The sequence below is a fragment of the Gopherus evgoodei genome, chromosome 10, assembly GCF_007399415.2.
Source record: "Gopherus evgoodei ecotype Sinaloan lineage chromosome 10, rGopEvg1_v1.p, whole genome shotgun sequence".
NCBI lineage: Eukaryota > Metazoa > Chordata > Testudines > Testudinidae > Gopherus > Gopherus evgoodei.
Window position 1 is genome coordinate 11,618,792 of NC_044331.1, and position 22,066 is coordinate 11,640,857.

General features: G+C 41.4%; 1 long non-coding RNA gene across 1 annotated transcript; it reads right to left on the reverse strand.

The window, feature by feature from the left end:
* Positions 1-4,532: 4,532 nt before the first annotated feature.
* On the reverse strand, positions 4,533-11,043 carry LOC115658781. Its single transcript, XR_004002387.1, has 3 exons — positions 10,919-11,043; positions 8,496-8,578; positions 4,533-4,819 (listed from the first exon to the last, which is right to left on the reverse strand). It is a non-coding gene; the product is annotated as an uncharacterized LOC115658781 (long non-coding RNA).
* Between the last annotated feature and the right edge of the window lie 11,023 nt (positions 11,044-22,066).

Here is a 22,066-nt window from a genome sequence, read left to right on the forward strand (position 1 = left end):
TACAGATCTGAGCACTTGCCCCCAATTACCCGATCAAAGGCACTGTCAGCTAATTACAGGCACAGGCAATGCTGTGATTTGTGCCTGTAACATGTTCAGAGACACAAAACAAATTGATGGCTCTTAACCTAGCTGGAAATGTAGGCCAGTATCTACAACTTTGTGTCCACAGAGGTACTGGAGACAGTAGGTACCATGAATTCAAATTAAACATTGACACTGTATCTGGCACATTTCCCCAGGTAAATTCAATGCGCTGGCCTAGTCACTCTTCCTTTCCTGTTCATACTTGTGATCATTTCCACAGAGAGCTCTTAGTTAACTGTTGCTGATACTGTAACTCACAGAAGCAATTCAGATTATAAGAGCAACATTTCAATTATACGAATAATCAAATTCAAAATGTTATTTGAATAATTTGAGTTCATAAATTAAGCAAGCTTTTTTTTCTTTTTGCAAGTGGACTATAAATTACATTTTCCGCTACATTGGCAGTAAACGGGTAATTAATATCTCAACTTTTCCTTCTTAATGTTGATTTAAGAAAAAATAAAATAAGCCTACAACATACAAGAGCTTTGCGATCATAGCTCAGTTATCACTGCCCCCTCTCTCTTTAGCTAGTGCTTTCTCTGCCCAGGCCAACTACTGCAATGTGTGCACAGCGAGTCAGTTATGTGGCCCTGCATTTCAACTGAGGTAGAGGGGACAGGGGGTGAAGGTTTAACATTTTGTCTGGTACTGTCAGAAAAAAAAACTTTCCACTTCTAAGCTAATGAAATTCCACACAGTCCTTCCCACCCAGGACAAATCAGGGCTTGGGGTTAATATGCCCAGAACAAACATTTGTTGTTTTGGCAACTTTCCTCCACAAAACAATCTTTCTCTGCATGAAAAACACCATACCTGCATTCTTTCACTTAAGTGGACATATTTTAAAAGTTTGGGCCAAATCCTCATCTGGTGTAAACTGGTGTAGCTTCATGCATCTGGCCTTTTATTTGGATGGATTGAGGGACAGTGTATTTAATTAAACTTGGCAATAATGGAAGAACTGGCAATATCTCTCAAACTGGGGGGAAATATTACCTGTGTCTAACTTCATATATCAGAATTAGCAATGAAATATTCTTGATCCAGCTCTAAAAACTGTACTGTTATTTAGCCCAACTGGCAGCCTGTGTTTAGGATACTCTGCTACCAGACCTTCACTTTCTTAACAGCTAAATTTGTTTCTAGTGTGAAGATTGGAAAGTTGGTGTTGCTAGAGCGGAGTTTTATGAAGTTCCACTTGCGTGACAAGAAAGTATTTAAAATAGAGGGTATTGAAGTTTAATAGAAGACAACACTTAGAACTGATAGAAACTGGAAAAAAAAAAACCTTTGCAAAATGTTTTGAAATTGTGTCCATTTTGCAGTGACCCACTTTTCATTTTTTTCACCAAAATTTATATCAGACACCTTACTGAAACAATAAAATATTTTGTGACTTTTTTTGTTTGACAATTTTTTTTTGAAGAAAGAAAAAATGCTTCATTTTGGTAAATCAAGCATTCTAATAGCCATTTTGATTTTAAAATGCTGCCAAAAATTCAGATCCCTCCCCCAATTTTAAAAAATCAACTTTTAGTGATTTTTTTTCCTATTAAAAAGCCATTTTTCAGTTAAAATACTTTTCATTCAAAAAAATTCATCCAGATCCAGTTACAGTCCCACAGTTCATTACATTGATAATGTGGAAATGACCAGTTAAGTGAAGAACATGTGTTAAAATCTGGAATACGAGAAACAGTATCACCTATCAACATACACCACAAAATGATCTCTTGCTGTTAACCTCCCAAGGTTCATCTTACATCCAGCATTCTTGGGCAGAGTTGACCATACTGTTAGGAGGTTGAGAATTTCCTTGAAGTTCTTCACACTCAGTGTGGACAACTAAGACATCAACAATTAAATAAGATTATAAATCTATGAACAATGCAAACTATTTCTGAAGTCTTTCATTTCTTTCTGACAGAGACTAAGTCTATTCTGAGAATGGGCCTAACAACAAAATGTAAATCTAGATTCTGAACCTCCCCAAATGTTTTGATCTAGGGTTTTTTGTTGTTGTTGTTGTTGTTTTTTTAAAATATGCCCTATTGTAGGGGATCTAAACACTGATCCAGAGCTAGTTAAGCTTCTAAACCATTCTGAGTTCCAAGTTGTTTAGCTCTAGTGTTTTGATTTGGCCAGAAGCAAAATGCTAATGAAGATCCAGAGTTTGAGCCCCCCAAAGTTTCGATGTGTTCAGATGAAAAATGCTGGTTCACACAAATCTCTAAATCTCTGCTTAGTGAGTTCAAGGGTTTGTCACAAAAACAATGAAAATGCATAGCAAGCATAGTATGTGGATAAAAATAGAGAAAATGGTAACATTGTATTATAATACCTCCCTCTTCATCTTTCAGGGCGATCCTCTTTCACTGGATCATATGTTTAAAACTTCTTTTAAAACTTGTTTATTACCTCATAGGATTGATAATAATGATATCATGCTCACCAGAAATAGTCCAAGTGTCCCTAAAATTAGTGCTTTGGTACCAGCGGTGGAAGAGAGAAGATTAGATCACTAGATAGATCATAAGACTATACGTGGCCCCCACATATACATCCTAACTGTTTCGCTTTGGTTCATACAGCTATTTAAGGGAAGTCAATTTCCCTTTTTATAGACCCTTAGGAAAAGGCATTGTACTTACCACACATTGAAGACACATTGTAATGATTCATTCTAATACCTTAGGTAGTGAAATAAACCTTAACTAAATCAGAATGCAGACATGCCTCGCTCCCATTTAAAGTCAGAGAATGAGAGCAGTGCAGCTGAAAATTCTTTGGTTGGGTTTTCTGCTTCTCCCTCCATGTTTTAATCTGACATTAGAGATCAGCTGTGAGGTGTGTGCTATCCATCCTTAGATATGTGTAGCTGGGAGCTAGGGTCAAGGTGTTCTCATAGAAAGGCTCTCAGCTCTGGAATTCTTTGCCCTCTTTGGCTCAAATCTGTTTTCCTTCAGGGCGTGTGGAGGGGCTCATCTATTTCTTCAGGCTTTAGCTGGAGCTGTGGACCGGGCTTGGTGGGTTGGGTAGCTCATTGTTCTATTTTATTATATTTTTAATATGGGACAAGTGGAATGAAAGGGAGACTGTGAGATGAGCATCATTATTAACCATTCCTATTATGTATTACTAGCTGCAGCTTTGGGGGAACAAGTAGTGGGGGACAGCCAGGGGCATATCTAGATGGAGCTGGGAGCTTGGCCACAGCCAAGATCCACTTCCACAGGGTTGAGGGATAGCAGGAAGATATGGCTATATTTTTTGGAAGGAGCAACTGCTGCTGCTGCTTTGCATACACCTTGCATTCAGGGGCTGTCTTATACATATATCTTCTACCAATGTTGGAGCAGTAGAGGTGATACTCCTTGTGTTCACATTCTCACAGGACCATCATTTGGTCCTATGAGCTAGATTCTGATGTTAGTTACACAATCATAAATCTAGAATAACTCCAATGACTGTTGGTGGTGGGGATGTGTGGGGGGGAGGGGTAATCGTCACCCCATTGAAGTCAGTTGAAATTTTGCCATTGACCTCAGTGGACTCAAGATTTCGCCCCTCGGGTAATTGAGATCAGGATCAAAGCCCTAGTTCAGCAATGCATGCCTACCTTTAAGCATCTGAATCATCCATTAAAGTCAATGGGACAACTCATATGCTTAAAGTTAGGCACATGATTAAGTCCATTGCTGAACCGGGGCCTTATTCTTAGGGAATAGTTTGAGAATGTTTTATAAAATGATGTTCCACCTCCCTCAGTAATGAACACATTGCCAATGAATACATTTTATTCATTAGTCAGCTAGCTACACATTTATTCCTCAAATAAATTAGTCTCAATTTTTTCTATTTATCAGCAAGTGGATTATTTGCAGATAATGCTTTCAATTATTCAACCAGTTCTTGTCTTTAGCACTGATACATGGATACCCCTTCATCTTAGGCCAATGCATTCTATCTAAATAACAATGGATAGACTTTGCAGACCAGTTTTCTAGTGCACTTTCATGATTTTTGATTTTGATTTTTTTTTCTTTTTAAATCTCCATTTTTATTCCATCCTATTCTTTTATTTTCCATTTTCCATCTTTACAAGACATACAACTTTGCTTAATTGTCTACACTGGTATGAATATTACCTTTGCTATAGAAGGTCATTATTTTGCCGAAATGCTTTGTATAGTGTAATGATGCCACAAAGCCTTTTAACTAATTTGCGTCTGCTTCCTTGTTCTGAATCTTACTGCTTTGGGACAAGTATGGAAATGTAGCTAAACTCATGCCCTCCATGACATGGGCAACTGCTTTACAAAAGTGCAACTTGGACAGCTATTTTCATACCTGAGAGTTAGTTACTTTACCAGTAGCCTTGTACTACTTTCGGATTAGACAAAAGGTAAAAGTCGTATGATAGTGGTTCTTACCTATGAGTTTGCATTATCATTTCATAAGGCAAAACAGAAGGTGATATAAGCCCACTGCCATTTCTTAGTTTTTGACGGAACATATTCATCAAAAAAGCATGCAGTCCCCTGAGCTTGCAGCCATATGCTACAGGAAAATGTCACCAGTTAAAGATGTATTCATTTGCTGTTTTGAAAACTCTGTTTGATATTCATGCATTCCAAGTGTTTTGACCTAGATTTCTGTAGAGGCATTAGATCCAGTGCTGAACAGGAAGCTAGACAGCTGTTGCTTGTGTAGTCAAAGGAAGAATCTAAAGAAAAAAAAAAGAATAAAAAAATATGAAAACATTTATTAATGCATGCCAACATTTTGCACAGCCAATATGTTTAATACTAGATTAACTAATATAAGCATATGGGGATGCATTTGTTGCAAAGCTTTAAAGAAAAGAACAAAGAAAAAAGTTGGATGTATCTAAAGTTCACACAGAATAGAATTTGCTCTTTCTCCTATAAATGAAAGCATGGTGAAATGGCAACATACTTTAATTATAAACTACTTGCTAATGTCACAGCATTTAGATTTTTTTCAGCTAGATTATAGTGCAAGTCTCTCTGCACACATCCTGGCTAATCTGAAAACCTACAGGTAACAGAAAATCTTCTGGACTTCTACAACTCTCACATCCTATTCCAACTCTGAGTCTCACCAAAGATTTGTTCATTGCAATTGTGGATTCGTTTATGGACAATCCAATTACAAGAGAGACATTATATAAATATCTGTACTTGCTTATTGAACATTGGTATTACATCTATAACAGTAGTATAGAGCAGTGTTTCCCAAACTTGGGAAGCCGCTTGTGCAGGGAAAGCCCCTGGTGAGTCAGGCCAGTTTGTTTACCTGCAGTGTCCGCAGTTCCGGCCCATCACGGGCTCCCACTGGCCACGGTTTGCTGCTCCAGGCCAATGGGAGCTGCGGGAACTGACGGCCAGTACATCCCTCATCTCGCACCACTTTCAGCAGCTCCCATTGGCCTGGATCAGCAAACTGCGGCCAGTGGGAGCCTTGATTGGCCGAACCTGCGGACACGGCAGGCAAACAAACCGGCCTTGCCCACCAGGGGCTTTCCCTAAATAAGCGGCATCTCACATTTGGGAAACACTGGTATAGAGGGTTATATCATTGGGTTTACACAGGTATAACTCCCTTGAGTCATTCTTGATTTACAGGTGTAAGTAAAACTAGAATTCTGGGTGTTCAGGGACATTACAATGACCAATATTAGCGGCCAATGCTTATTAAAGAAATTGCTGTATATAGAAGTTGAATATACCAAGTTGAATTATTCTTTGGCCATAATATTTGTTGCACATTTAAACCTCTTGTCAGTTCACAAATTCATAAGTAAAGATAGTCCAACATGGGGAGAAAAAAATTGCAAATATTGTCATGAAAATGTTTTTCATTTTCCATTGCAAAACATGTTTAGAGGGAAAATTTCCAATCAACTCTATTCATATGTATTCATCTTTTTCTTTCTTCTTTTTTTTTGTTTTGTTCTGTTTGCCAAACAAATATCAGCCTGTGGTTTGGGCCTGTCAGGGTGTGTGATTGTTCACGTTATCTTTTTTCTTGCCTCTGGATGATTCAATTTATTTAACAGGAGAATAATTAATGAAGGAGACTAAAGAGCTAATACTACCGTTCTGGATGAATTTTTGGATGAGTAATCAGTTTTGCTAAAATTCATGAAACTTTCCAGAATTGCAAGTATTTTCATGAATGCTAGCAATGTGATAAATATTCACAAGTAATTAATAATATGCAAACTCAACATTTTACTTTATTTAGAAAAGAATTCTATGAATTGCCTTTTATGTAATTTGACCAACTCTGCTATATGCCTCGTTATGTATTGTGTTCTATATAGATGCACACTGGAGATGAACCCAAGCCATGGAATTTGGATCTGAACTGGAATTAGTTCCAAATCTAATGTTTTTCTGTTTCAGTTCAAATTTCAGATTTAGTTCACTATTGGTACAAGTCTATGTCACGAAGAGTAGCTGTGGATCTGGATCCTGATTTGAATTTTCCCAGAGTTTGGCAGGGGGAAGTTTATCTGGAATTCAATTTGAGGCCCACATCTATCTGTCACAGAACATCTCTACATACGGTCTAGTCGGCATCACAAACTTTATACTACATACACCGCAAAAAGGAGAAACTCTTAATGAAGAGAGTTAAGAAGGGCAATAGAAAGGTCACACCAAGGATGGGGAGGGATTGAGGAGCAGTGAGAAAATAAGCTTGGGAATGTAGGAGTTTACACCAGGAATGTTAAGAACAAGGAAGTCATAAACTTAAAAAAAAGAAGGTAAAATAAAATAAAATTAATATGCTATAAAAGCATCTGTCTAGCTCCATGTGAAATGCTCTCTTCTGCAGTTGAACAGTGCCAGGGTAGAAGTTTTGGAATCTCCTCATTCAGAGTAAAATCTTTGCACATAGTTCTTAATCCCTGTATAATTGCAATGCTAAAGTTTTCTCCCTGCAGAATACTGGAGTAGCAGTGATTACTCAGTGGCAGTTTGACCTATGTGTGCAAATCAAGTGTATGTTTCTATTATCTCTCCCAAATCATAGAGCAAATTATATCACAAGTTGTGATTTCTTCAATATTTATTGTCTATGTTTGCAAATTGTTCCATATGGTTAATCTTAAAATGCATGGAAGATATAGATGGCTTGTGTGGCCTTCGTATTAATCAAAAACATATCCCTCTGTCAGGAAACACTAACTGTTTACAGAGAAAAGGTTAGCTAAACAATGGTAATAATTCTTCACTATTAACAGACCTTACACATAACTACGACAGCCTGCACCGGTTGAGAACTCAGTGTAGGATGCTGTACCTCAGCTAGTTTGAAAAGATGGATTTAGAACTGTAGAGTCAAATACATTTCATTCTGGAATTTGTCTGCCTAATTTACTCATGTTACTGTTACAGATATACCAAGATAGCTGATGAAGCTGTTGTGTACTGTATTTACTCTCTGTGTTGCCGTACATAGAAGTGATTCATAGAATCACAGGAGTTACAGATGCTAGAGCCATATTAGATCATTCAATCCATCTCCCCACTGATGCAGAATTGCTTTCTACAGGTGCAGTACATTTTCTAGTGTTATGTCTGGTCTAGTTGTAAAAGTCCCATAACATGGGATTTCCACCACTTCCCTTGGGAGACTACTCCACAGTTTAGTAATCTTCAATTCTCATCTTTCAAAATTGCCACTGTCAAGAGATAAGCTAGAGAACTAGATGGACCATTGATTTGTACTCAGATGGTAATTCCTCTCTTCCTAATCAGTAGTGAACCTGAATGAAGATGTTGTGTCATCAAAGTTGGCTGTCACTCATGGACACATCTCAGCTTCATAGTAGTGGAGCTTTTTTTTTTTCTTGTAAGTAATACTTAGGCTTTACAAGCCTAACAATTTGTGTAATCTCCTCCTCCCTGGCCTTCCTGATCCTCCATTCCAGTTTATACAAAATATTGCCACTAAAATCATCTTCCTCACAAAAGCATTCCCTTCTTTGAATCCTCTCACTGGCCCTCCATTTTTCCAGAGCATCAAGTTCGAGTTCCTTGTCCTCCCATTCAAAGCCCTGTATAACTTTGCCCTTCCCTCTCTTTTGGTCCTTGTCACCTTCTGAACTCTGCCAAGGTTGGTAGCCTTGTTGTCTCTTGTGTCTACTTCTTCTACAACCACCTCTATATTTTCTTCCATGCCAGCTACTGTTCATGGAACAACTTCTCTGAGTTGGTCCACTAGGCCTGTGCTCATTCACATTGCTCCTGAAGACCTATGGTGACAACTAAAATAACCTAGCTAATACTGGCAAAAATGAGAGGTAACTGGAAACAGTCCATATACTTGTCTATCAGAGTTTTAAGGCTTAAGTATTAGTGACATACATGGGGTCTTCAAGTCCCACTTCAGCCCGTGAGAGTTGTGCTTTCTTACAAGAAGGTTGAATTTGTCCCCATGTCAGAAATAACTAGGAAAGGGAAAGCAAGCTTAGGTAAAATAAGAAACAACTCAAATGTTGAGGCAAACCCTTCATGCACTAAAAAGACATTTGCATTAGATAGATGGATAGATGGATTAGGTATAGGTCACCTTTGTACTTCCAAAGGGCCTGATCCAGAAGTGGAAGCACCAAATAGCAAAGAAAAATAGTGCTATCAGTAATTCCAGCCCATCTGGGAGTAATCAGTCCAACCAATCACTTAGTTCATCCTTATCTGATGAGATTTCCTGCCCAATTTTGTACATTCAAGAGGTTCAGGGAGTTCAGATCTGGTTTGGTGGTTGAATTGGTGCTTCTCCCCAGCAAACCCCTCGAGATTCATCAATCATTAGTAATAAATGAAATTCTTTACAAGGTAATGGTTGTTTTGTAGACTGTGAAATTAATTGGTGGTGCCAGTCCAGGTCCTAGGAGACAAGTGGCTACATACCAAAGCCATCACTAGCTTGTTAGCAATCTCAGCAATAGAGCCAGTGACTGAGAGATCCATTGAGTCTCCATGTACATTAAGTCACAATGGGGTGGGGAAGCATACACTGGTGCTGCTGTACTTACCCTGATGCTAGGCAGAGAGAGAACTTGCGGTCTGTAGGGTTGTTGATCTAGCACCTTCATGCATTGGCTCAACAGACCCTTCAATGGGGCTGTCAGGAGAAGGGTGAGTTGATTGGAATGCAGTATGTACAATGAGACTGCATCCATCCATCTCTTCTCCGCTAGCTTGTTCACCTGCTCTGCCAGGTGTTCTCATTAGCCATATGTACAAATATTTGTCTAACTTTTTATCATTCTGTTTGTATGTGTTTAAGAAGAACTGGAGCCAATCTCTGTGTGAAAATCAGCTTTTGACGGGTTCCTTTTCACTGCCGGTAGCTGGAGCCTATTTTAACAGCCTCTGTTGTGGTTGGCTGCTATCTTAGAGACACATTTCTTACAGCTAAGAACTAAGCTAAAAAAAAAAGAAAGTGAGGGGCATATGGATGAGATATTGACCTTCCACATATTGCATGTTTGGCCAATATGTATGAATGAAACAGACACAAAGATCCATAATCTCCCCTCAGTGAATCAATATGAATCCCATTAACACTCAATGGGAGGATAAGAAAGAATTCAAGAGCCTGTCCCTACCGTCATGCTAGGCACACAACTCCCCCTAAAATCAGTGGAAGTCCTGTTTGTGACAGAACTTCAGGCTTGGATATATCATGACTTATACTAAATGAATGGAGTCAGGCTCATAAGATTTAGAAACAGCTGATGAATAAACTGTAAGAGGCTCCAAGATTCCATCCCAGTTCACATATAAAAGTTTGAGTGCTTATTTGATGCTTATCCAGACATCTTTGGCCTGCGAATTGGGGAAAATGAACAAGATCAGACCTTCCTGTAAAGTTTCTAATACACGCTGAGTTTCAGCCAGATCAATAAGAATATGAGAATAGCTTCCGACTAACAGCAGGAGGTACAGAGGGACAGGAGGTTAAATGAACTTTTTTCAAAGCTCTAGAGACGTCTTGCATCTCAATTTTTAGTCATCTATTTTTGCCCCTTTTTCTCTTAGTAGAACCAATTCACCTACTCAGGTTTAGCATTAGTTGGATTCCAATCTTTTGCCTGCAGTTCCTAATTTCATACCATATATAATAATTCCTATGCAGAATGCTACATGGCATCTCCCCAGCTCAGTGGGGTTTATTGCAGCCCTACAGTGAAGGGAAGACAGATTGGTGATCCTCTGGTCCCAACTCCTTCCCTGAATGTTTCCATCCCCTGCACAGTCCCACAAAGAAAACTCCAAAACTGGATTATGGAAGGGGTGGGCACTCCCCTGCGAAGAGGGAAGAGATAGATTATCTCCACAGTGGACAGCACAGGATAGAGTGGCTAGCAGAAGACCTTATGCCAATGGATTAGCTTTAGCTAATTAGCTAAATCACTAGACTGTTAGGCTAGTAGACTAATTTTGTCTGTGCAGAAGAGAGAGCTGAGATTCATAGCAACATTGTATATGCAGACCCAAATCCTCTGGCCAACATTTTCAAATCCAAATGTCCTAATTTTGGCAGCTAACTCCAGTGCTTCTGAAAATCAGGCTCCTTTTTAGGTACCTAACGGGGAATTTTCACAGGGCAGTTAGTTGACCATTGATTTTCAGTGGGAATTGGGTGCTTAACTTCCATTTGTGCTTTCCTTTGAAAATCTCCCCGTAAATCTGGATTTGGGTGCTTATGTCTGGCTGTTGATCTAAAACTTTGAGCTTTATGTTTTACTAAACAGAAATATTGTGCCCCTCCATTCACTTACCAGAGATAATTTTGGAATGAGTGCCTGTGATTTTTCATTCTCAATCTTTGGAATTGTATATACAGATGGCTATTTCAGCATCATGGGAACACAGTGATGCTCTCAGCCTGCTTCCTGGTTAACTCTGAAATGTTGCAGTCTGCAAAAGAAAACACTGTCGTGATTTTTTTTTCAGAAGTGCAAGGAACTAAACAATTCACTCCCATCATTTATGTAGCATATGATTACTGTGTAAAGTACCAAGATTGAGAGGTCAAGTGGGCTTCCAAGCAGCATTCTCAGTCATATATCACTCTGTATTAACACAGAGTGCTTTCTAGAAAATGAAGCACCAATAGCAATGGTTCGTCTAAAATTTTAATCTTAAGAGCCCTAGCGCCTGATTTGCATTTATACATTTTAAAATTACATTTGCATCTACTGCAAGGCCCTTTACATTGCTGGAACCCTGTAAAGCAGCCTTAATGTAAATAAAAATCTGGCCCCTGGTTTTATAAAGTGAGCTCCATTTGTTTACGTACACATGATGGGTCTGCTTCATTGCTGCATACAAGTTCAGTTTGGTATAAAATTTGAGGTGAATGGGGAGGCAAAAACGGCTTTAGATCACCTTCACACTGCCCTTGTGCTGAGGCTGGCCAGTGGGCCAGTTTGGCACAGAAGAGAGCAGCCTCAAGGCTGTTCTAACTTGCATTCAGCTGCCTATGACCCCAAAGGGCCATTCCAGCTGTTGGGAATAGCCAGCATGCAGTACTGCTCTGACCAGACCTGTTTCCCTCGGGATCACCTCAGCTATTCACCCTGTGCTAGAGACTGAGATTAGGAATGGCATAGCATCAAAAGGCCCAGTCTACACCACATGGGATTCCCCTTTGTATTGAGGGAATTGCAGATAGCTGCATCCTCCTACATTAGTGCCCCTTTATGGTAGCAAAGCTAGTAAAAGGGGGTGGAGGGCACTGATATAAGGAGCCCAAGAGTTTCCAGCACTTGTGCATATAAGTGCTAGAAATCAAACTTATTTTTACACGTGGATTTCTGTGCAAAGTCTAGCATTTGCACACCTATCTGATGGACTTTGTCACCTGCACATACTGGATATTAGTGTTCAAGAAGCATACACATAGAGGTATATTCACATTCACAGTTATATTTGCAAGACTGCAGGATCTCAGATTACATTTGTTAGATTCACAGATCAATATTGGCCATTTGCACTCCAAAACAAACAAACAAACAAACAAACAAACAAACAAACAAACAAACAAACAAACACAAAACATTCTGCAAGGATGACCTATAGTCACTGAATTTAGAGAGTCATCAACATACCAAGATAAGATACATCTTCAGATCAAAACTGAAGGCCTTACTAGAGGATATACTTTAGTCAAACACAAGTTACTGGGCTCAATACAGAGGTAACCGGATGAAATCCTATGGCCTGTGTTATGCAGGAGGTCAGGCCAGATAATCTAATGGTTCCTTGTGGCCTTAAAATTTGTGAATCTATATATTTAGCCAGTGGCCAAGAAGAACTGAACATCACTTATTTGTATACATAATGTTTACATGTGCATGTATGTGTGTATCAATAAGAACTTGCTGAAGCTTGCTGAATTAGGCTGCCCTCTGCAATGTTTTGAGATGGTAAATCCAGTTTTTCCCGTATATAGAGTAGCCAAAATAAATCCTACCCTTAGATAGGTTGCAGCTATATAAAGCAATTGCATTGTTTTCCTTTAAATGTCAGCTCTTTCAGAAGAAGGAAGAGTGGGAAATTAAAAGTGTCTGGCCAAAAAAGGGGAGGGGACAAGAGAAGGGATACATCAGTCATCCTTGCTGGACAAAATCTTCTGCTTTGCTGATAAGAGAGGAATGAAAGACTTCCTTAAAAAACAGAACACAGGCCCAAAGGACTGGGGGTAGGTGAGGAAATACCCAGTGCTGTAGAAACCTTAACAAACAAACAAGATCGTGGTGGCAAAAAAGTAAGACCCTAGTGTTAGTGATAAGGCAAGGGGGGAGGGGAGAGGAGAGCCCATTCTCCTGACCATTCCTCAGTTTGTCTGGACTGACAGATTTCACAGGTCCAGCAGTCGCATCAAAAACACCCTCAGCCTCTAGATGAATGAGCTGTTTGTTTTTCTTGCCGATGGCTTGATAAGAGATTGCAGGATGTGTTCATTTTTTTTCTCTTTCTGTTTTTTTTTTTAATTAAACAATAGAGTAGGAGAGAGAAGCCCCAACCCAGTCCCAACAGGTCTCCCTGTCCCCCCTGCTGCCTCATTTCCTGCCTTTTCGATGCAGACATCCCTCTTTTGTTCTCCCACTGCCTGGCCAGCGCGTGTCAGTGCTGCAGCCACCAAACAAATACTGTTTTGCCAGCCCCACCCCAGGGCCCACCCCACCTCCCGCCGCCCGCCACCCCTCACGGATGGCTTGCTTCCTGAGGATGGGAGGTCACTGCCAAGCCGCCGCCACCCTCACAGGAAGAGATAGAAGGCCTGCGCCTGTATGAGCGGAAGCGACGGGAAACCCCTGCAGCTGCCAGATTGTGCTATTCGTGGTCAGCCGGCAAGCGTCCGAGGTGTTCCACAGGGCTGCAATAGAGCCTTCCTGTCAGGAGGCCTTGGCCCCGCCATCACTTGAAATTAATGACAGGCTAACTCCTACAGACACTCAGGGGAAGTTCTGGGATCAAAAGATAAGCCCTCCTCTACTTCATCTGCCACAGGGCTTTGCTGCTTGAACTTCTATGACACTCCAGTGAAAGTTGGAAACAAAGTGGCCTCACTCATCAGCTCTGCCCATCCTGGCTGATTGAAGCTTCTTCCACGCACCCCACCCCACCTGCCCACCCATTCTGTTTCCTTACCTGCCAGAAAAAGCATCACACCAGCATCACACTTCCGATGGCTGAAAGGATGGAAGCTTTCATTCGGGCTTAAATATTTGAGCATCTCCTTGAAAACGCAGTTTTCAGTGGATTCATTTATTTGAGACACTGGAATCATAGCTTCAGAGTGCAAAATTTAGACCTGGATTTTCTCTCTCTCTCTCTCTCTCTCTCTCTCTCTCACACACACACACACACACACACACACACACACACACACACACACACACACACCACCACACCAACATGTGAGTATTGTCAGATCAGTGTATTTGATTCAGCCTGCTTGAAAAATAGGGAACATATGCAAAACTCAGATTTGGGTTTGGATTTGGGTTCAGGTTCAGCTCTCTGATTTATTTTTTGTATACTATGGCTCTTATCTCAGGGAATGTCCTGCTAGCAGTAAGGACAGCAGTGAGCACTTTTGATAAATCTAGACACCTCTTCTGTGGCGGTAGGGGTGAGGGTGACCCTGGCAGTGGATTTGATGCAGTTCTACTGTGGATGGTGGGAAGCTGGAATACGGGGACTGCACACAGGTTGCAGATCCCCTGACTGGAAGGGAGCCTGGCTCCATGGGAGCTTCCTTTATGGCAGCATTCAGGGTGGCAAGGGCAGTTTGGGAGAAGGTGCTGCCCCTGCCTGGATCTTCCAGATGGGTTAGGATTCATGTGGCTACCCCACATCTCTGCAGCCTGCCTGGGGAGAATGTGCCCTGCAATCTGCCCTAGGCTAGATCCTGAGTTATAGCCAGGCCCTAAATTTCTGGTAACTGAAAAAAAAATGTTTTCTCCAAAGGATAGAGACACCTGTGAATCCAGCTGCCAGTTTCCTTACATTCAACCCTCACCTGAAGGCCCATCATTACAGTTCCCTCTGTAAAGATAGCACATTGTTTTACACAGAGGTTTTTATGTACATCCAAAGGGCACTGAAAGAGTTAAAGGAATTATTCAGATAGGCAAATCATAACAGTAAAATAAAACCATCTTCCTGAAGTCAGCATCTCTGCAGAGCAAAGCAGAGGAAGAGGTGTAGGAGTCCAGTGCTGATTAAGACACCACCTGCTGAGCAGGAATAAGTATAAACACTTTACACTGTTACCTGCTCAGCAGGAGGGATCTGAATTCACATTTGGTGATTAGGCCATATTTATGACTCAGCTCAGCTAGACTCTCCCCACTGGCCTGATGAGCAGATTGTATAAAACTCACACCAATCTCTTCATGTTAACCTGAGGAACGATGAAAGTTTTCGCAGGTAATTTGGATTTCTGAATATGTGGGTGGCCTGTGCCCGTTTGTCCAAGGATGTATTATGGGTAATTGACAATCCACCCACACTGCCTCCTTACCATTCTAGATGAGTCATGCAGCAGGTGGAGCCACATCTAATTAATACTCACTTATTGGCACAGACAACCAAAGCGATAATCTGGTTTCTGAGGAAAGGAAGTTATTTGTGTATATACGTGTGTGTGTGTGTGTGTGTGCGTGCGTGCGTGCGTGCGTGCGTGCGTGCGTGCGTGCGTGCACACACAAAAATACAAACTTACCTCCATACACACACTTTATATAGATATAGATATATAAATACAGATTTAAATAGAGATATACAGATATATATTGATATACATATACTTACGTACATGCACACATACATTACATTGTCCATGACCTGCTGTAGTTGAAGGTTACAAATTAACTTTCCAATAACATATGCATTCTGCACTGCACAGTCTTTAAGGTTCTTTTGCATTCTGTTTAAGTTTCCTGCTGTTTAATATCTATGTAGTATAGATAAAAGAATGTAAAGTACAAGAAAAGGGACTCCAGCCTAAGAAACACAATGAAATGACATTATTCATATTATTTAATGACACTGAATCTTTCATTGACAAAAAATCACTAAATGAAAAAGGCAGATGATGTAAATTATAAATAGCAAAAACTATTATAGGGTCAAATTCTCCTGTTGGTAACGGGTGAGTGCATGGGGTGAATGAGAAAATAATCTCACCTGTGTAGTCTGGAAGACTAGGGTATCACAGGAATTTTGGATTTGCATGACTTCTGCTCACGGACATGTATGTCATTGGAAATAAATCCTTCACTTTAAACCCATTTTAAGACCATAAATCTTGATTATTAAAATTACTAATGTAAGGCTGGATTATGGGGTTTTGTTGTTGCTTTCTTTGTTCATTTACTGCTGTAGTCAGTGAGGTTAATGCAGGGGAAGGGTGCCAGGCTGTGCTTGGGATAAAGCAGATGATCAGAATCAGGAAATAGTGGCTGCAACTGGTGGAATTCTGGCTGATTCAATCAAAAATTCTTCTTGGTTGTCTATGGAAGCAGTGCCTGTGCCACCTTTTGAAAGGGTGCAGTATGAGCTCCCCTACTCCTGATCTTGGACCAGCCCTTCTGGCTAATGTGCTAGGAGTCTAGCCAAGGCCTCACCATTACTGTGCCCCTTGTTGTGCTAAGTACTGTAGCGAGAGTCTCTGGGATAGGTGGGAGCAAGAGGTGGATAATGTTCCCTATTAGATCTCGGGAATTTTGAAATAAAATGGAGGTTTGGGGTAAAAAAAAAAACCAAATCATGGAAGCAGAAGCTTTTCTTGAGAAAGGGTTGGCTTCAATGAGTTTGTCAATTAGAAACATTTTAGGAAAAGTTTTCAGAAAAACCTTTCACTTTCTTATGGCATTCTTCCTATTGTGAAATAACCACATTTAAACAGGCCTCCTTTATACCTCTTGCCATGCTGCTGTGAGTAGAAACAAGGCTTGTTTCAATATCTGCCCAATAAATGTGCCAGGAGGGTCTTTCGGTAAAATTTCACACCTGCCCAAAATTCAGTGCTATATTGAACCCTCAAGCTGCTGGAGAGTGGCACGGGCTGAGGGATGTACTGACCACCACTTCCAGCAGCTCCCATTGGCCTGGAACAGTGAACCGCAGCCAGTGGGAGCCACGATCGGCCGAACCTGAGGATGCAGCAGGTAAACAAACTGGCCTGGCCCACCAGGGGCTTTCCCTACACAAGCAGCATCCCAAGTTTGGGAAACACTGTTGTAAAGGATTCTTTGTACTCTAATTTTACTTTCAATGGGGCACTGAGTGGTGGGGTCATCCATTAGGATTAGTGATTGGGCAACATCGAAGTGCACAGAGGATGGATTTATTCTGAAGATTATATAAACCATTTGTGTAGGAACAACTATGAGAACAGCTGTCACCAAGTAGCTAGTGCTTCCATCTTCTGGTCAGGCCAACTATTCAGAACTTCTGCTTCCAGTGCCATCTAAAACTGGATAGTGCAAAGGTGCTCAAAATTGACAAATAATGCGTGGGGGTGGTATTTACGGTGTTGCAAACCTCTCAAAAAGTTTGTTTCAGGATCAGTTTGATTTGGGGGAGAAATTTCCTAAGGGGGTCTCTGTTTCCTGAAATAGGTTAAACTGGTCCAATCATCTCCATTTGGGATCAGATCAGGTGAGGTTTGACTACTATATATTTCCTCTGATTGCTCAGAACTCATTGACACTGCCCCTCCTGTCTTCTTCTATATTTGTAATGAGCCAGATTCAAACTGCTGAATTCAGTAACGTCACAGAATCTAGCCGAGCAGCTTTAAAATAACATAACTGCTATTTCTGCTCATTCTTGAATAAATGTGTCTTAGTAAGGGGTCATCCATCCGTCCCAGCTACATAGAAGCCTTTTCTTCTCCCATATCTCCAGCCCATCATACACACACCATCATCACATCCTCTGGGAGTCATTTTGGATACATATCTCCACTTCCAGATAACTCTTGTGCAAGCATCACAAAAGATATTGACTGAAGCTTGAATTCTTTACCAATCCTTTGCCCAGACCCTAATCAGGCTAAAACCTCATTGAAGTCAATGGATGTTTAACTCAATGAGATCTTTGTCACAAACCTCAGGATTTTGGCTCTAAGGACCCAATCCAAAGTCTATTGGCTTCCCTGGGCTTTGGGACAGGCCCTAAAAGAATACTTCTTACTATGAAATATCAATTTACCTTCAGAAATGTTGAATCAGCCATTTTAAAACTTGAATCTCTGTGCAAAATGTTAGGGAAACCCACTTCTTACATGCAGCTCTCTCAACAGTCTGAAGAGTTCTGACTGTTCCCAGCTGTGCGGTGCATATCACACTGCAGCACATGATACTCTGAAGGGTGCCAAGCAATAACCTACACAGAGAGAAACAGGACTCAAACAACACAAGGATGCAAAGCAATATTTTCTCTTGACACTCAAGGTCATGGCATAAAGAAACGTGGGACAAGGGAGCGTCAATTTTCATTGAGGAAGCAAGGTACAGTGCTGCTATGCCAAGCTAAAGGAAATGAATTAATATCATGGCAAACTTAAAGTGTCCTCTCCAAGGGGCGGTGTGGGGGAAATGATGCTGCAGTACTTTATATATTTCATGGCTATCAGAAATAGACATCACGGATTTAAAGCAACTTAAAAAAAAAAGATAATCCACTAGCTTTATATGCATCATGAATATTGACTCAAAATTTTGGCAGGGAGATCTGGAGAATACAGCTGAGGAAAGCAAGTATACTTTGGTGCTCTATACATGAACTTTACATGGGGCAGACACAGTCTTAAATAATTGTCAACAGTTACCCGAAACATATGCCCAAATTAAACTCTTGGGGTCAAACTCTGCTGTCATTTATGCCAGTGCAAATCTGGAACAACTCCAGTGTAGCTGGTACCCCTTCATGTTCTCATACCAACATGATGGGTGCATTATACACCCACACCTACTAAACAGACTAGAATAGAATTGAAGTAACTTTGTTGATTTCACTGGAGTTGCAGCATTGTAAATGAGAATGAAATTTGGTCTCTGTTCACTTTGGGCCTGATCCACAGGCCACTGAAGTCAACTGGAGTTTTTCCATTTACTTTAGTTGACTTTGGATCAGGCCCTTAAATGTTATCAAAGCAGCTAAAGAAATATTGACACGATTCACCATATGTCTCCAACTTACTTTAATTCTTCACCTAACATTTCAGAAACATAGCCTGTAAGGGAATATTCCTTTGTAGTTTAGGAAAGCACAAGGTGCTTAATTTTAATAGAAAACTCTTTTTTAAACACAGACGGATCCTGCTGTGTTTGACAAATAGGTTCCAGAAAGAAGCTCAATCTAGATGTTATGTGTAACTTTATCTTATTCCCTTTTGAGTACTACTGTTCTCGCAAAGTGATCTCTCAACTGCCCAAAGTCATTACACTTTTTCCCTTTCACATTGTACCTCTGTAAATGTCAGGCATAACTACATTTTTATTTGCAGAGATAGCACTGCTATGAATGAGTAAAAAATTCCTGCTCCCCCACCTCCCTCTCTTTACCCTGTGCGCTTTCTGCTAATATGATTTGTTGAACAAATTGTTCCATTAATCTGGGGTTGTTTGACAGAGTGAGAAAATAAGTGCCAAAGTGAGAAGATTCACAAGAATCGGAAATCTCAGTCCCTCTTTCTCAAGGTAAATAGTTATTATATCAGGGTGTCAGACTGGTGAAATGGATGTGCTTTCATTCTCAGTTTGTAAATGTCACTTTTCCTCAGCCCATCAGGGTGACAAATGAGGTGTGGGTTATACTAAGAGTTCATTCCTTGACAAAGTTCTCGCTGGTTTATTTCAACAAGAAGGTATCCTTCTCTCCTCTACCTCCTGCCCCCTTCCCCCGCTCCCCCTCAAAAAGGGAACTTCAGGCTAAAGAAAGAAGACAACCACAATTTGAACAAGCCCCACCTCAATTTGCATCCCCAGTGAACTGAAACATAACAGAAGAATCCTCAAAAGGCAAGTCATAATGCTGGAGTCTTTGTTTGTCTCTTTTCTCTTTGTAGTTGTTTTTATGTAATGCCCGTTTGACATACTTCTGCTGATGTCTGTGTCAATATTTATTGAGCAAGTGGTCAGCTGAGCTCAGCTCTGAAGCACTTGTGATACTCAGTTGTTAATTGTCACATTGAAACACATTAACTAGTAGGCACACCCTTTCTTCTGACAGATAATTGATAAGATATCAGGAGGCTTGACACCAAATATATAATGGCTGCTTTGATTTTCCCACAGATCTTTGTATATGAGCAATTACAGGACTACAGAGACACTGAAAGAACATGTAGTGGGACATTGTGCCATAAGCATGTAGGACAGGGGTCCCCAACATGGTGTCTGCGGGTGCCATGGCGTCCGCTGGGGCATCTAAGAGCACCCGGGTACTGGCTGGTGGACGAGCATCCACCAAAATGCCACCAACAAGCTGCGTCATCCAGAGGCGTCACTGTCAAAATACAGCCGATTTTTGGTGGTATTTCAGCAGCAATGCCTCTGGATGACATTGCTTGTCGGGGGCATTTTGGCGTCAATGCCTATTGATGTTGCTGCTTGTTGGCAGAATTTCAGCGGATGCTCATCCGCTGCCACAGTCCTCCATGGCTTGTCGTCTGGAGCCCGCCAGACAAAAAAGGTTGGGGACCACTGGTGTAGGACTTTTATGAGCTGACCAAGCAGGCACAGCTGCTGGCACCATCCCAATAAACACCTTCCCAGTACTCTGAGTGATGTCCAGTGATGCCCCCTCAGGGCACCTCTGGCTTCTCTTTATTGGCTGAGTAGCCACCTCAGTAAAATCAAGCTGGTACCACCTGAAACTGGTATCTTCTTACTGGTGCTGGAAAAATGTTTCTGTTTGTGGATGTTTTCATTATTCAAAAGTATTTGCCAACTAATTATTGTGACTAAGAGTATGTCTAACTGATAGAGTTACAGCGCTGCTCAGAGAGCACTGAAGGGAAACCACTGTTGTGTGTTCACACTGTCAGCTGCCTGCGATAGATGGCATGCCTATTCCAATTCTGGCACCAGACCACCTAGCCACCGAGTACATTAATCAGAAAGGGTATTTCCCCATGGTTCTCCAGGCATTTGTGGATCACCGTGGGCATTTCACGGAAATTAATGCAGGCTGATCTGAAAAGGTGTATTGTACATGCATCTTTTGGACACTGGCCTGTTCAGGAAGCTGCAAGCAGGTACTTTCTTCCTGGACCAGAGTATCACCGTAGGGGAAGTTGAAATGCCCACTGTGATCCTGGGAGACCCTGTCTACCCCTTAATGTCATGGCTTATGAAGCCATACATGGGGAACAGTGACAGCAGCAAAGAGCAGCTTAAGAAGAGGCTGAGCAAGTGCAGAATGACTGTTGTTTGCTTTTGACCCGTTTAAAGGCCCGCTGGTGCTGCCTATATGGGAGGCTGGACCTGGCCACTGACAACATTCTTATGCTTATAGTTGTGTGCTGTATGCTCCATAATATTTGTGAAGGGAAGGGTGAAAGCTTCACTCAGGCCTGGACCACTGAGGCTCAGAGCCTGGAGGCTGAATTTGAACAGCCAGAGAGCAGGGCTATTAGAGGGGTGCAGTGTAGGGCCATAAAGATCAGGGATGCCTTGAGGCAGCAATTTGAAGCTGAAAGCCACTAATATTTGTTGCTGTCCTTGGGAGTGCAGTGCTTGCAATACTAGGAGATGACTGTGATTGGTTTAGATGATGCACTACGAAGGTTTAAGAAAATTGCCTGCTGTTTTGCAGGGCTCTGTTTGCTTTCAGTTAATGGAGTAAAGATTGCTTTCAACCAAAGCTATTCTTTTATTAAAAAACAACAACTAGAGGAGAGAGACAAACAAAAAGCACATCAGTACTGTGGAGGATGGGGGAAGGGAGGGTCCCAGGAGGAGATGGGGCCCCGGGACAGTTAAAGATTTGTGTATGTCCAGGTATCATATGCAACCTTGTCATTTGGAGTACAGTGCAATGGGTATTGTACTTCAGCAGGGCTAAACTGCAGAGGGACAGGTGTTGAGTGAAGTGGGTACTGGGAGTCTGCAGGGGTGGACTGTGATGGGGCATGAGTGGAATGCAGTGGGTATAGACTGGAGCCAGGAGGTTGATAAGAGTGTGTTGGTGGTGTCTAGGGGGCTGCACGGGAAAGAGTTTTGTGATAGTGGCTGAAGGGGAGGGCGGGCACAGAGCTGCTCGGTTTGCAGTACTAGTAGTGCCTGGAGGGTGTCTGCTTGGCACTCCATAACAGTTAAGGGCCACTCCATGGCTTCATTCTGGCGTGCCACGTTCTCCCTTCAGTCCCTCTTCTCACTGTCCCACCACTCCTTCAATGCTTG